At 43.8% G+C, this 16,957-nt stretch overlaps 1 long non-coding RNA gene across 1 annotated transcript in view; it reads left to right on the top strand.

The window, feature by feature from the left end:
* The first annotated feature begins 4,890 nt into the window (after nucleotides 1-4,890).
* Nucleotides 4,891-16,957, top strand: part of LOC147747829 (uncharacterized) — a 65,886-nt gene continuing 53,819 nt past the window's right edge. Inside the window, exon 1 of the long non-coding RNA XR_015299694.1 lies at nucleotides 4,891-5,037. This is a non-coding gene — a long non-coding RNA (uncharacterized LOC147747829). The remainder of the gene's footprint in view (nucleotides 5,038-16,957) is intronic.

Below are 16,957 nucleotides of genomic sequence, written 5' to 3'. Positions count from 1 at the left end.
GGCTGGGCACCAGAACCGTATAAGTCCAGTGAGACCCAGCAGAGGAGAAGACTGAACAATGAACGGATCAACAAAAGGAGGAGAGCACAGAGTAGAGACCTAGCGCCGGGAGATACGGTGTTACTGCAGACACGAAGACCAGGGGGCAAGTTCAGGACAACCTATGAGCCCGAACCATGGGTCATCAAGGACACCAAGGGCACGGCTGTCACTGCACACAGGGATGGAGAGGAGGTGACCCGCAATGTATCCTGGTTTAAACGCATCCCAGTGGAATCAGCAGAAGCTGAAGAAGGCTTTGAAAACCACAATGATGACCGGCCAGCGGGTCGACGTGAAGAACAACCCAGGACAACACCACATGAAGGGGAACCGACTCTACCGGCACCAGTATCACCAGTGCAATCGCCTGTGCGAACAGCAACGCCAGCGAGAGGAAGACAGATGTACCATCTCCGGCCTAACCCTATGCCCAGTCAGAGACTAGCAGAATATATGTGCTACTCGTGAACAATGTGAAAACACAGCAAACAAGAACTAACTTGGGAAGGGATGTAGCGTTCTAGTGGTCCGAGGGTCTCGGCTGAGCCCCGGAACCACTTGCACACAATGTAGCACCTTCAGGCCAGGCGTGGCCTGAAGGCAATAAATAAACGGTAGAAAGTCGCTCGGGACTTCCTGTCCAACCGATCCACGATCTGTGTCAGTGTCCCTTTCATTCTTCCTCTCAGCGAGAGCAGGCCCCTACACGTTATACATGAAACATGCAAGTTTAAAAATGCTTCTGGCTCCTTTGAGGAATCTCTTTAGAGGTACGAGATTAGGTGAGCTGTGGGGAGTATGGCAGTCGCGTGGATCACTGATTTGAAGGGTGATAGATGCTGTCTCAGAAATGGAATCCCTAGGAGGGGTTTACCACAGTTCAATCTCAACAGTACAATGAACTGGATTATTATCTTGTAATCTGGATCCAGGATAACAGGTTTAAATCAGTGAAAAAGGCTTTAAATTCTGAACTCTTGGCGTGAAGGATGTAGCCGACTGGATGAAGATCTGCCATCTGAAGCTGAACTCGGACAAAACAGAGGTCCTCATCCTCGGCTCCAACCCGTCAGCCTGGGACGACTCCTGGTGGCAACGGCACTGGGGGCAGCCCCGACCCCCATCGACCACGCACGCAACCTGGGAATCATCCTCGATTCAACGCTCTCAATGACCAAGCAAGTCAACGCCGTCTGCTCCTCCTGCTTCAACACCCTCTGCAAGATCTACAGATGGATCCCGACAGATACAAGAAAGACAGTCACCCAGGCCCTCGTCAGCAGCAGACTCGACCACGGAAACGCCCTCTATGCGGGAGCCCCGACCAAGCTCATCAATCGACTACAACGCATCCAAAATACCTCGGCACGCCTGATCCTCGATGTACCACGACACTGCCACATCACCCCCCACCTGAGAAACCTGCACTGGCTCCCCGTCAAACAAGAGAATATACTTAAAGCTCCTGACACACGCACACAAGGCACTCCACAAGACCGGCTCAGCCTACTCCAACAGACGGCTCTCCTACACACCCAACCGCCAGCTAAGCTCCGCCGACCTCTCACTCGCCACCGTGCATCCCAAGAACAACCACCAGCAGGTGATCCCTCTCCCACCTCGCCGCCAAGACATGGAACATCCTCCCACTGAGCCTACAACAGACCCAAGACCTGCTGACCTTCAAGAGGATTCTAAAGACCTGGCTGTTCGATCAGTAGCGGCCCCCACCTCCCTCCCCCAGCGCCTTGAGACCCTCGCGGCTATGTAGTGCGCTTAACAAATGACTGATTGATTGATTGAACTCTTGGCAAATGTGTTGATGTGTGAATGAAGGTTAAAATGTTGGCCAAGTACACACTAAGGATTTGGCGCTCCCCACAATTGAAGATTTACAGTTCAGCGCTTTAGACAAGATAAAATTATTGAAACAGGTTGGTCAATTAGATAGATACTACCAGAATGCTCTCTACTTTAGCTCAGGAAGCGACACTAGAAATTGAAAGCCCTCAAGAACACTAATCAGAAATTCAATATCTTTAGGGGTGGATATTTCCAGATGGAGCTGCGTGTCATCAAGATAAAAGTAGTACAAGGTATTATAACATCTGAGAGTGGGAATCAGAGATTTCATGTAAAGATAAAAGAAGGTAGGAGAGAAAGAAGAACCACAGAGAACCCTTTTTTGGGGCATCTTTGCTATGATCCCAACTGACATCAGCTTGATGCAGGTGACTTATCATTTGGCTGATGCCTGTTGTACGGTTCTAAAATTGAAGTTGGATTAAGAGCATTCCAAGACCTGAAAACGATACAGTTCCTAGTTTTTCAAGTTTACCCTATTAGCTTATCTGTAATATTGATATTAAAATTGTTCATATGGAGCAGCTACCACTGTTTTGCAGTACTGAATAGAACAGCACTGCAAATCAACCAAAATGAATGACATTGGCGGCTGGTAGGGGGACAGTGGCAGGGGGTGGGAAAAGGTGGAGGGGATAGAAAATAAAGAAAAAAGAAAACTTACCTGCTGGTCACAGTCGCCAGCTGCTGCATCTCCTCTGCAGGAACCAGGAAAAAGGAAGCGCCCACGCTTCCAGACTCCTCTAGCCAATCACAACGCTGCTGATAGCAGTGTTGTGATTGGTCTGAGTGCTGTGGTTTGGTGCTCAGAGAGGGAGTGGGAGCCTGGGCATGTTCTCCACCCAGGCTATAATACAGCTAGTGTGGAGAACCTGCAAAGTATGCATGACTTTTTAGCTGGCTGGGCTGGCCAAACAGTCATGCGCACTTAGGTGCAGCAGCTACCACTCCTCCTCCCTCTGGGTCACAATTGCCTAGCCCTGCCCTGCCCCACCCCAGCCTAACCTGGCAGAAATTGCAATACTCAAAATAAAATGATAATAACGTTCTGTTGTTAACATTTTAATTTTTCCTTTGTACTGCTTTAAAGCAGTAGGGCAACGCTCCTCCGCCTTAGCGGGGGAGCTGCCACTGATTAATGATACTCCATTAATTGACCCGAGAAGTATGAAAAGATGAAAGGGCTGGTATCCAAACTGTGGACTGCAAGACCTACGAACGGCAGAAGCAGGCGCTTATCTTGGCGAGGCGTCTAAATTGCCCTTAAAAGTGTTGCCTGCAAAAAGTATAAAGCAAGTATCATATAGTGGAATCCATTTCTGAGCAACTCCAGTTCATACACATTATCTGGGTCGTTATAACAAGACCTTGCAATATATTTAGCAGTGAAGCATGATGTTAATTGGTAATATAAAGAGCCTAAGGACTACGTGTGCTTGAGTACATTAAGAAAATGTTCTCTATCTATTAGTTTGCCAGTTTCATTTCAAACTAAATAAGAGTAATTTGCAGCTCAGAGAATATAGGCATAAACCAGGTTTTAAACCACTGTTTTGGGATTCACCTTAAGGCTACATTTACAGGGCAAGAATCAATTCTTAAGAGGAGAGACAGGTAGATTTCTTAATGTGATTGCCAAACAAGAAACTGTAGCCAGCCGGAAGAGAATAATGGATGTTAAATTGCCCTTGTCACCTGTCCATAATCAATATAAAATCGAAGCGAATATCCTATCACGTTTCAGATTATTTTACATTGGTGGCATGACCGCCTATGGCCATGTCAAACAAAAATGGCTGTAACCAAGTACTTTTAAATGTCAACCTGGGCGACTGTCTTAATTAAGGAAGGAGAGAAAGACACACCCTTATCAAGTGTACCAATCAGGGAGCTGATTTCTTTTTACGAGGAGCCCAAGAGCAGACACTTAAATTAATATCTGGTATCTCATGCACTGCCAGCTTCCTGGTAGGTGGTGTTTTAAAGTGCAGCACTAGCTTCACTATGAGTTTGACTAACAGGTAGGGAGATACTTCAAAACAGCTTGGGAACTACTGGCAACGTGCAATTTACCAATTGGAGACTCGTGCACCAAGGCAACTGTAGGCAGTTGATTTAAAGGTTTACCACAGCCTGCCACAGGAGGGCACTACATTATAACAGGTTGCTTAAAATGGACTTGTAGCTGCAAAAATACATCACATATTTTTGGCAGGAGTCCAGAACGTACTTGCACCTGAGCGGAAGGGACTCCTTTTGCTAACTATGATTACTGTCCTGTTTTACCCTGGATAGGGGAATGTTATTTTGCTAAGTCAAATGTATCATGGGTTGGTGCGTAGGGGATAGTGAAGCATATAGAAGAAAGCAAAGAGATGAAGGTAGATGGCCAAACGTGTGAGAATAAAATAAGAAGTATATTGAAAAAAGCTAATGGTGCAAAGGGTAAAACGATGGCGGAAGTGAGATGTGCAGGAAAGAAGAGGTGCAGAGGAGAAGGACAGCAGGCGCGCAAAACCCATTGAACTCACCGGGCTTCAAATTTTTTCTTAGCCCTCCCCGAAATTTGGCTCTAGTTGCGCCTCTGAAGGACAGTGTTGTGGATAAGAAAGAGGGTCGGGTCATTTAGATGTGTGCATGGGCAGCACGGTCAGGGGTAAACTAAATAGAGTACCTTATTTCTATCTGTGCAAAATAGACCGGCGCCGGTCATGGCCGCAAGCACTGAGTGGGGGTATGCATGCACGGAGGAGTTAGGGTGGATGCACACGAAATGTATTAAAGGAAGTTGGCATGTTTCTACACAACCACTTAGTAAAATCTTTACAGTACAGAAATATACAAAAGCAGTAAGAGGATTTCGATACTATTCACAGTCACACAAACAGGTTTGGCTGTACTTTGCACTCTTCTCCCAGGCCCTCCCCCATGGCACAGCGACAAGTGGAAGGTCCGCCGCAGTTTCGTCACCAGTATCTGCCATTTCCTTTCTCTGTGAAAGCTCAGCTGACGAGGTCGCTGCACACTGCTGGCCGCGCGCCAGCTCACGCGGTAAACGGAAGTTCTGCGAGGGACCGAGGGAAACTCCAAAGCTGAAAAGGGAGCAGAAAAACAATTAGCAGCGCTAAGAAGGTATTTCCGAAAACGAGAGACAAAATAGACAAATTTAGACCAACAAAGTAACCAATCCGTTTGCATTTCTGCTAGGTGTGCGTCGTGATGACTAGTGTTGACAGACGAGCCCAAGTCGCTGGAGGACAGAGCATGCAGACTTTTATTTCCTTCGTGGCCTGTCCTGGTGGGGTGCATGATGTTATGTTAGCTCATGCTAAGTATTGTATTATAATTGCATTTATATAAAGTGCGTACCACCACTCCGAGGACATAGACTCGCTTTACGGCAGATTGCACGCTACCCCGAAACGCAAGGCTTGTGGTTAACCTATTGGCTACTGGTTATTAGCGTTATCATTTACTGTTGGTTTTCGGAATTAGTCTTGTGCACTCAACCATCCCATGCATTTACCCCTGATTTCCTAGAATAAATGAATAGAAGCTATTTCTAATTTAATTTCTAATTTCTAGGTTTGGTAGAGCGCAACAGCTACCCCAGCAATGGGGTGTCCCGGCGCTAAGAGACAAACTAACTCTTACAGAACGGGGAGGGGAGGATGAGGGCCCTAGAGAGCGGGGAAGAGGTGGGCCTTGATGGCTTTGCGAAAGGCCGGGAGACAATCTATGGAGCGAATACTTAGGGGGAGACCGTTCCATATCTTGGGCCCCAGGACGCTAAAGGAGCGGCCACCAGTGCGGCTGAGTCTGATTCTGGGGACTGTCAGGAGGAGTTGGTTAGAGGAGCGAAGGTCGCGGCCGGGGACGTATGGTCGGGCCAGATTTCGCAACAGGGGGGGGGTTTCCCTGCTTGACGATCTTAAAGATCGTGATAAGAGCTTTGAATTTCACTCTGTGCTCCACGGGCAGCCAGTGTAGTTTACGGATGGTAGCTCTGGCTGAGCATCTGCGTGGGAGACCGACCAGTGATCTGGCCGCCGTATTCTGGATACGCTGGAAGCTAGCTATTTCCGCGTTGTTTGCTCCCAGTAGAAGAACGTTGGCATAGTCCAGGCGGGACAAGATGGTTGCCTGGATAATAAGCTGGCGAGCTTTAGAGTCAAAGAGTCCAAGTATAGGCCGGAGGTTCCTTAGGAGCCCTATGCAGGTGGCTGCCACCTTTTTAGTATGTGACTGGAAGCTGAGATTGGCATCCATCCAGACTCCCAGATTTTTTACACAGTTTTTAGGGGATGGAGTGGTGCCAAGGGATGACGGCCACCAGTGCTCGTTCCATAGGCAGGTGTTACGGCCAAGGAGGAGCACCTCGGTTTTCCCGGCATTAAGTTGGAGGTAGTTGTCCGTCATCCATTGTGCCACTGTGTGCCATGTGTGATTGTTGTTGGCATTGTGAAGTTCCAGGGAAGAAAGAGAAGTGTTGATCTAAGAGATGAGTTCTGGGCAATTTGTAGAAAAGCCATAATACATAGTAAGTGTATTTCAACAAATGATGGACGGAATACTGAATGATTCAAACATTCTCCCCGGTCAAGAGATCTGGGATAAATCCATCACATTCTCCCGCAGTCAAGAGATCTGGGTTAAATCCATCGTTCTTTTGCCCACTACGCAACCCCAGTTTGGATCCAGCCATCTGCAAATCAGTCTTGACACTGTGCCTCATGGGAACAGTCCAGACCGAGCTGCCAAGCATGGTCCTTCCTGGACCGGAAATAAGCATCCTGGGACCGGTTTCAGGGTATGTCACCATTCATCAGCCAGGCTAGCTTGAATCCAGTGGCACAGTGAGCAAGGGCATACACATCCCACTTAAGGGTAAAAAGTGTAACAGCAACAAATGATGGACGGAATGCTGAATGATTAAAACATTCTCCCCCAGTCAAGAGATATGGGTTAAATCCATCGTTCTTTTGCCCACTACGCCACTCGCAGGGTCAAGACTGATTTGCATATGGCTGGGTCTAAACTGGAATGTAATGGTGAGCAAAAAAAGGATGGATTTAGGCCACATCTCTGTACTGGGGTGAATGTATGACATTTTTCTGCATTCTGTCCATCAATTGTTCTTTTTGCATAATACATACTAAGGCAGATGGGCATGCAGCTTAGAATAGGCTACACTTGGAGAGAACAGCATGCTGGATATGTAGAATATGAAGAGAAAAATTAAAAAGAAAAAAAAGAGAGAGCACTAGTTTGAATACAAAGTCAATTTTTCATGGAGCGGTTTTAGGAATGTGGCAGGACTGGGTGTTTTGAGATAGACTTCAAAATGAGGATAAAAAACAAGCTGTTACCTCATAGCCTTGGAGAGGTATCTCTAGATTGATGTACAACAGAGGTGAATCTAGTACCACTAGAGGAATATATCTCTTCGACCCAGAGCATGATGAACATTGGAGAGGATGGGTGGCTGAAGTACAAAATAGTTCTTCTCCATATGCAAAAAGGGGAGTAACCACATAAGTGGCAAGATCAACCAAATGAAAGTTACTAGTGGAGGTCACTGATCTGGATGTCATGTCAACTTATGTTTTACGCTATTCTATGTAATGTTATGTGTAGTTCTCAAGTCACCTGGGGCCGTATTATATATAGGGCACACTTTCCCTTTGTTGCCCGGCACACCGTAAAACAGGTGCACTGGGTGCAAACATGGAAAGTGTACCCTATTACATGGGCAGCCACAAACTCATGCTGCTGTGGGGCAGCACATTTAAGTGAAAAGTGGAGCAGCTTTGAAGCAGCTGCTCCGTGTTTCACTGTGCAGGAAGCAGCCCACCTGCACTTTAAAGGGAAATTAGAGATCCCCTTGCTGATGGGTGCAGTGAGTGACTGCACCTCCTGCAAAGAAGACATCTGGGGGTTCATAGGACCCCCTTTAATCCCTCCAGAAGGCTACTATGAAAGAGCGCACTGAGAGTGCGCCTCCTGACAGCTTCTTTGCCTATGCACCCACATCTTTAATATGATAGGGGCGCAGACACAAAGGAATTCGGTAATAATCTGGATGAGGCGGAAATAGTTGTAGGCTATATTTAAGTAATTACACTGTGAATCATCCCACAGACTCACCGAGAGTCGGTAGCCTTGACCATCCGATCCAACCGACCTAATCATCAGCTGACGAGGAGCTTGTGACCTGCTCCGTAATAAACCTCAGAAGACATGTCATAATGCATTGTCCACATGGAAGGTACTCATGCGAGGCAAATACTACATATCTCTTTTCCGTAAACAATACATACAGAACAAACATAACTGAAAGAATGCATACATCAAAATGAGTACCACTCTTACTGAGATGCAACAATACAAACAAAAAAACATACCTTATATTGAACACTGGTGTGAAATATCATACAATGCGTTATCATACAAGCAAATCTCATAATATATCTATATTTCTATAGCAACTAAAAAGCTGAGATTAAATAAAAAATGATACATATCACAACATATTCTAAATACTAGAGCACAATGGTTCTATAAATTCTTATGGATACAATCAACATTTATCTATATCTCAGAGGAAATCTTATATGCCTTTCACTTCTTCGTGTTGGTCCTTAAGATACAGTATCCCTATTTGTTGGATCATATTGTGAGGTGTACTTGTTCCCATTTACAATTCTATTTTCCTGGACACTTTTGGTTAACAAATTTAAATCAATTTTTACAACTTGACTCATGTTCCACCAATTGCATCCAGTGATTCATGCATCACTACCACAAATCTTATCAATTCTCATAGGCTCGGAGTATGTTTACCTTTCCTTACAAAATCTCCTTTCTTTGTCTGCACAACATCTCCCACTACATAATGTTTCATAGATACACTCTTCTTTTTGTCATAGAACAGTTTTTGCTTCATTTGTGCATTTACAACCTTACTTTTCACAACAATGACTACATCAGACAATGATGAGCTCTGCTTAAGACATTTAGACATCCAAGCTGGCTTAAATTCAGTCAAAGGCTTTCTACCCTACACATTTATGGACAATTGCTCATCATATACATTCACCTAAAACCCTGTTCAGGTGCTCAACCATGCCATTGGTTTGAGGATGGTAAAGCTATGTTTTTTTCCACTTTCTTTAAAAAAAATTCCACCTCTGTAGAGACAAATTGAACTCTATTGTTAGACCTGGCATCATTGGCATGAGTCTCTCCTCCATTTTTTTTGTCTGTTGCCTTCTCTGTTATGATGTTTTGCTGGAATATTGCTTTGGGCACTGTGCCACTGCTGATCAGTGCCACAGTGCAAGTGCTCCCTATGTTAAATTGATACATTAATTGGATTCCATGCTTGGCTTATTTTGTTTACTGTCAGTCCCTAGTATAGTGCACCGGGAGTGCCAGGGCTTGTAAATACAAATGCTGCTGGTGGGCTTGCAGCACTGGTTGTGCCACCCACAGAAGCGGCCTAGTAAAATATGTCTAAGGTCTGCCATTGCAGAACCTGCGTGCAGTCTGGTACTGTCATGCTGACTGAACAAGTACACCTACTGCCAGTCCCTAAAACCTTCCCTTAACTTCATGTTAGTCATCCCTATGGTAGGCCCACGGGCAGGGTGCATTGTAAGCATAAGGTAGGACAATCCCTGCTTTGTGTGGCATGTCCTAATAGTAAACCACAGCCATTTTCGTTTTTCACTACTGTAAGGCTACCTGCTCTGCTTAGGCCAGACTGGGCTGCTGGAATTATTCCACTATATTATCCTAACAGACTCAGAGAGCATGGTGGAAAGTCCAGTTTAGTATCCCTGAACTCAGAATTTAATAACACATCCTTTAGGATGGATGGTTTTTAGATTCTGAGTTTGAAACTAGCATTTTTAGAAAGTGACTAGTTTCTCGTCTAACTATTGCTCGACGCCGTGAATCATCGTGTGCTTCATTCTAAAAGGTACTGTGTTTGTGGGGTCTGTTTCGACTCAGGGCGCGACGTAGCGCTCCTCGCGGTCGACACCGAACCTTTGGAATAACTTTGCCTTGACATTGTGTGACTCCTGTGGGGGTTACATTGTTGCCAAGAACTGTGCTTTAGAAAAGAATAGTTACCTTCTTTTTTTTTATATAAATTTTTTATTGAACATAGCAATGGATAATCAATGGTACAACGCATCTTTTCAATTTTCTTTTTCAATAGTCATGTCAATAGTTAAACAGGCTTAAAAACAGCAATAAAAAAAGAATATATATATATATATATATATATATATATATATATATATATATATATATATATATATATATATATATATATATATATATATATATATATATATATATATATATATATATCTCAGACATGAGACACAAGAATTAGGAAAAGGAGAAGAAATTCCTCAAGCACCGAAAGGGAATACAAACAACAATTTTATCAAGAAGGGTCTGTGCAAAATCCGCAATCTATAAAGTGACACTGCAAAAAAGTGCAAAAACCTGCAATAAAGTGCTACTGCATGTGCAAAAAGCTATGATAAAGTGAAATCTAAAAAATGCTAGTGCAGTCAAATGTATAGACCCTTTCCTTATCTCCATCCTCCTTTTGCAGCTCATCCCTCCTTTAGTTGTTCCAAATCCCCAAAATATTTCCAGTTCCTTTCAAACCTCCTAATAGAACCTACTCTGCCCGCGTATGCTTTTTCAAAGAGACAGGTTCTCCTCATCTTATTGAACCATTTTATCAGTGATGGAATTTCCCTTGATTTCCAGTTTTGTAGTATTAAAGAGTGAGCGACCGCACATGATATAAATATAAATACCTCTTAGGATTTATTGAACCTGCTTCTATCCTTGCTTATGCCAAACAAGGCCACTTCTACCATAGGCGGAAATGATTTTCCAATGGCCAATTCAATTTCCGCAAATATCTCTTTCCAGAAAGACTCCAACATCGGGCAGGCAAAAAAGATATGATACCATCCTCCCTGACCGTGTGCTAAGCATCTAAAACACTTGTTTTCTGTTCCAGGAAATATTCTTTCCATAGCCTCAGGCGTATGATAAGCTAGCCAACGAGACAAGAAGGCCATCCTCTTATAGTTGGCAGCGCGCAAGGATTTGTTTCCCACTAAACAGAGAGCCTCGCAATCTTTCAAGGAGAAAAAGCACTGGGTCGAGAGACTTATTTTATTCAAATGTTTATCGATCAGTGGGGATTGACCAGAGCAATGGAGCAATTTATACCACTGCCCTATCCCGCTGCTCTTCCTTCCATAAATGGTATTTAGTAAGTTATTAGGGGTATTCAACAGACCACTTACTTCCTTTTTAATAAAATAAATAACCTGTAGATATTCAAAAAAGGACGGTCGCCTTAGAATGTTCGTTCTAGTTATCACCTCTTTTCAACTAATAACCTTATTTTGGACTAACAAGTCTCTCAATTCCCGAAACCCACACAAATCCCATTTTTTAATCTTCGACAAACTTAATGGAAGGCCTATTTTACTACATTCGGACAAACTTAAATACTGGGAACCATCAGAACCATGTTTTTTAAAAAGCAGCAACAAGCGCGTTGTATATTCTTTCAACGTCTTATACCTCGATTTTTTAGGAAGCTTTGCGGTCTTTAAAAAAATTGGGATTTGGGAACCTGCTTCTTGAACCATCTTCTCCCCAAAAAATTATCTCTTGTCTGATAAACCCTCAAAAGACCTGCCACTATATCAAAAAAAGCAGCTTCGTAATATGTCTTTAAGTGGGGTAACGCTAACCCTCCCTGATCTATTGAGAGTTGTACCGCCGGGAGCTTAATTCTAGGAGTTTTATTGCCCCAGATAAATCCTCTTAACATTGTTTCTAATTCTTTAAAAAAAGACAGATTAATTTTTATCGGTACATTAGTAAACAAAAATATAAGTAAAGGCAGAACTGACATTTTAACCATTGACACCCTACCAATCACTGACAATGGTAGCAAAAGCCATTTATCTAACATGTGCTTGATTTTATTTTTCATTCTGATGTAGTTTAGGTCTAAAAGCCTATCATACTCTGCAGTTACAAAAATACCCAGATATCTTATTGGGTCTCTTCTTGCAGCTTGGACTTGCAAGAAATTAGGGAGAAATCCTATATCTGTATTTAAAGCAAGGACTTCAGTTTTTTTAGCATTAATCTTATATCCCCCGATCTTTTCATAGGCTTTAAACTCTTTTAGTAAGTTCTCAACTACCTTCTTTTCAGGAGCAGGATAAAGGATAATGTCGTCGGCAAATAGTTTTAGTTTAGACATGCCGATGATGGGGGGCACGATAGCTGCATTATCCCTAATTCTTGCCACCAAGGGCTCAATAAAAAAGGTGAAAAGCAAGGGAGATAAGGGACAGCCCTGCCTGGTGCCCCTGGTTACGTTAATCCTCCCGGCCTGTTTTGCATTAATTATTACCTGAGCAGAAGCTCCAGAATATATATTATGTAGCATCTTAATTATTTGCGCGGGGAATCCAAATTGGCCGAGAGAATAAAATAGGGCTTCCCAGTTCACCAAGTCGAATGCCTTTTCGGCATCGACCATTAAAATGCAAGCTGGCACCGAATTGGTATTCAGATAGTCCAACGCCTGAATTAGATATTCCGTATTTGTGGCCATATTACGTCCTGCAATAAACCCAGTCTGATCATAATGGATTACTTCCTGGGCTGCCAGAACAAATCTTTCTGCCCATATCTTCATAAAAATTTTATAATCAGAGTTTAAAAGGCTGATTGGCCTATATGAATTTACATCATCCTTTTTTTAATCTTTTTTTATAAAGCATATAATTGTCGATTCTTTGAAAACCCCAGGAACGTGGCCCCCTAATTTAATATGGTTAAATAATTTTATTAGAGGTTGTTCTAATTCCGCAAGAAATACTTTATAAAATTCAATAGGGTACCCATCCTGGCCACAGGCCTTTGCAACAGCAGTTGCCTTGACACTTGTACGAATTTCTGAAACTGTTAATTCACTATCTATTTGAGTCTTCCGAAATTCTGAGATTTTAGGAATCTCTAAATTCGTGAAATACTCGTGTATCTTTTCTTCCTCTACCTGGTAGTTTGTGGAATAGATTCTCTTAAAGTGGTCTAGGAAAATCCCGGAGATCTTCTCACTTTCTACCACTTTGATTCCACTCAGAGGGTCCTGAATTTTCAGTATATGAGAAGATTCCTGTTTTTTTCTTACAGAGTTGGCTAGTAATTTCCCAACCAACTGACTGTCTTCGTAAATTTTCTGCTGAAAAGTTTTTGAGCTATTTATTTCTTCGAGAATAAAAAAATCCCTTACGCATGCTTTAGCTTGTTCCAATTGGTTTGGCTGAGACTGAAGCTGTAATAAATACTGCTCCTCGACAGTAGATTGTAATTTAGCTATTTTTAGTTTCCTTTCCTTCGCCTGGGCGCTTGTGAAAGCCATTATCTTGCCCCGTGCTGCTGCTTTAAACCCGCCCCAGACTGAGAAGGGTTCGGCTGAATCTTGATTTATTTCAAAATATTCCACAATCCATGATCTAAATTCTGATACCCAGGTTTGGTCTTGAAGCAAAGTACGATCTAGCTGCCATCTTGGGTGCTCCCTATCGGCCCCTCCCAAAACAAGATCCAATTCAATTCTGCCATGATCGGAGAAAGGATTGCATCCAATCAGATTATTTGAGATCTGCAGAGATCTTGATATCAAGAAAAAATCTATTCTGGATGCAGTCCGGAAACGATGAGAATAACAAGTGAACAGCCCCCTCTCTACATTCCTGGAGCGCCAGGGATCCTGTAGTTGGTATTCACCTACCAATGCTTCGAGAGAGCTTTTAGTTCTGGGCTTCAACTGTTTTTTATTTTTATTTGAAGTGTCCCTTTTCAGATCTTGGATAAAATTAAAATCCCCTCCACAAATAATTTGTCCTGGGACACCTCTTAACGCCTCATAAATTTCTTTCAGAGCAGAAACATCATCAAGAATAGGGCCGTAGTAGTTCACAAAATTTAGAGCCTTCCCATGAAGTTTAACTGAAACCCAAAGCCACCTTCCTTTGGAGTCCCTTTTGGTCTGGATAAACTCCCAGGGTAGATTCCTAGAGAAATAAATTGCTACCCCTCTCTGGGCAACCCCTGCAGATGAGAAAACACCTTGACTAAAATATCTCGGAATAAATAAATTAGGGTCGTTCGTTTTCAGATGTGTCTCTTGAAAGTAGACTACTTGAGGATTTAGTGAGATTGCCCACTTCAAGAGAGCCCCATACTTTTGTTTGTTCAACATACCATTAGCATTAATTGACAGTATCTTACATATATCATGATTCATCTTGAAAGAAATTTCTTGTCCTTGTTAAGTACCTAATGCTAAGAAAATAACTGTTACATCCATTGCTTATGTTCCTTTTTACTCCATACCTGCGCCCACCCACCCCAGGAATGTGGTAACACCCTGTACTTCCACGCTGACCAGATTCCTCCCTCCCTTCCTTCTCAACTGGGTGTCTTCTTCCTACACCCTTAGTGGCCCGTCTGACTGGACCCACCCTGTTTTTTACCAAATTTCTTATAGAACGCTAGTTCACCCTATGCCTCTTCTTTCCCCGCAAGATACCCACAAGATACCAAGAGAAGACAAAAAAAAATACATTGCGCTGGGAAGGGGAAGGGTAAAAAAAAAAAAGGTGAAAACACAAGGAGAAAAGTAGATTCCTCTCCCACCTTTTCGCTCCCTACCCCCTGAAATCTCCTTCAAAAGAGACTGCGCATCATCTAAATCCGAAAATAAGAAAAACTTCCCCCTGACCAAGACTTTCAGCTTTGATTGCTGAGCAATCGAGGCTTGAGCACCGTTTGCTTTGAATAACTGCAGAAGTTTTACGAATTCTTTCCTTCTTTTTGCAGCTGCCGCTGTCATATCGGAAAAGATCCTACATTTTGTAGTTTCAGTCACGACAAATTGGCGTTGCTGATAGGCCTTTGAAAGAATCCTTTCCTTGATCCTGTAATCTGCAAAGTTCAGTAAAATAGTTCTCTGGAATGTTGAATTTGCGAACCTCTGTGCTGGAACTCGATGGGCCCTAGTTATAGTCAGGTCTCCTTCAAATTCAGGTAGAACTGCTTTCTGGATGAAGGAATTGACCCACTGGACAGTATCAGAGCCTTCTGTTCCTTCCGGAACCCCCACAATCCTTAAATTCGATCTTTGTGAGTGATTTTCGAGCTCCTCCAGCTTGTTCTCCATGAAGATCCTCTTCTTTGCTGCTTCCTTGGCCTCCCCCGAAGCTAGATTCATACGATCCTCGAGGACGGAGATGCTCCCCTCTGCCTCTTGAATTCTGCTCGGGAGCGCCGTGTATAGCTCTTCCAATTTATCCATCCTAGCATGGAGAGCAGCTATCTCGGTTTGCTGGTTGTTCTTTATTTCCCGGATTTCGTCTAGGATCAGGTTTAACATCTCACGGATATCTAACTGATATCTTACTTCCGAGCTGGGTAGACTAGAATCTTCTGTCTCTTCTGCTCCTGATGCTTCATTCTGTCGAGTCTCCCCTTCCATGGCTGTCTCCTTTGTTGCCATGTGGGGGGTTTGTGGTGCAGATATCAATAAAGCCTCGGAACTTTGATCCTCACCCTCCATTAGAACAGAGTCTCTGAGGTCAACAATGTCAATGGAGACAATAGAAGATTGTGGAGGAGGTGGCGCTAGAGATTTCGGGGAGGTTTTTTTGGCAAATAGAGGGAAGTGCCTCAGTTCCTTTCCTCCATTATCACTCTTCCTTTTTTCCTCTGTTGCCTGGGATGGTGTTAAGACTGAGACCCGGGTAGGGGTAGGAGTGGGGTTCTGCGCTTGAACCCCTGCCTCAGGTTGATCCAGAGAATCCAAACTTTTATACCCCTCTATGGCTATTTTCCTGTGTCCTTCATCTTGCGGGGAGGGAGGGAGGGAGGGAGAGGGGGGAGAAAGTTCATCCTCCGAGGATGCGGGCGTAGTGTCTTCAGCTGAGTTCTCCTCTCTAATCTCGTCTTTACTTTTCTTTGGCTGCCTTACGTGCAGCTTTTTTGGCTTGAGCAAGTCGAGTCCTTGCCTTCGAACTAGCGGCCATTTCGACTTTACTTAATTTTACTACATCCTCTCCCTCCTTCATGGGCTTACCCATTGTGGTCTCTCCCTTTTTTTTGCTCTTTCACCTTCTTCTCTCCTTCATCCCCGGATTCCAAGGTTATTTCAGCTTTTTAAAAAAAAAAAAAAATAATAAAATCCGCACCGGGTTTTGACAGGATTCGGGTGGTGCACTCTGGTCCTGGTCCAGAGATCTATTGCTCTAGCTGGTTCGGGGGCAACTGATGTCCATAACAATCCACAGTCTGCAAATAGCTACCACCCCAAACAGCTGCTCACCTCAAAGACAGAAGGCAGACATAAGGCAGAAGGCAGAAAGTAGAATAAATATGCTCAAGTTCCCCAGCAGCGCGCCTGATAGCTGATAGCTAAAATTGCGAGGCACCTCCTGTAAAGCATACACACCGCTCCACGGTCCATCTAAATACACGCGGTGGCAGAAAACTGCAGCAGCAGCAACTTTGTCGACGTTTAATTTTAACCTCCGCCCAATATCCAAAGCTTTTTCCGAACGATTACTCTGTCTAACCTTCAAGCAGGGAGCTCTGGTCCAGATACGCGTGGTGTCAGAAACTGCAGTAGCAGCAACTTTCTCGGTGTTTCTCGGCGTTTATTCTTGTCCTCCGCCCATTATCCGATGCCTTTTTGCGAAGGATTACTCTACTTGGCTTTCAGGCAAGGAGCTCTGGTCAAGAGCAGCTAGCGTCCCGCTATCGCCATTGTGGGGGTGGAGTCCAGGTTCCGGGTCACGGGAGACTACGCAGAGGCGTGGTTCTCTGCAGCCACAACAGACATCTACCTTAGTTGCTAAAGAACTATTTACTGAGAAGAAACTTACCTGAACAATTATTTTTCCTTCCAAAGAGTTTTATTCCACTT

Source organism: Lissotriton vulgaris, chromosome 1_1 (genome assembly GCF_964263255.1).
Source record: "Lissotriton vulgaris chromosome 1_1, aLisVul1.2, whole genome shotgun sequence".
NCBI lineage: Eukaryota > Metazoa > Chordata > Amphibia > Caudata > Salamandridae > Lissotriton > Lissotriton vulgaris.
Note: the sequence above shows the minus strand (reverse complement) of the source record. Positions and strands in the feature narration are given on the sequence as shown.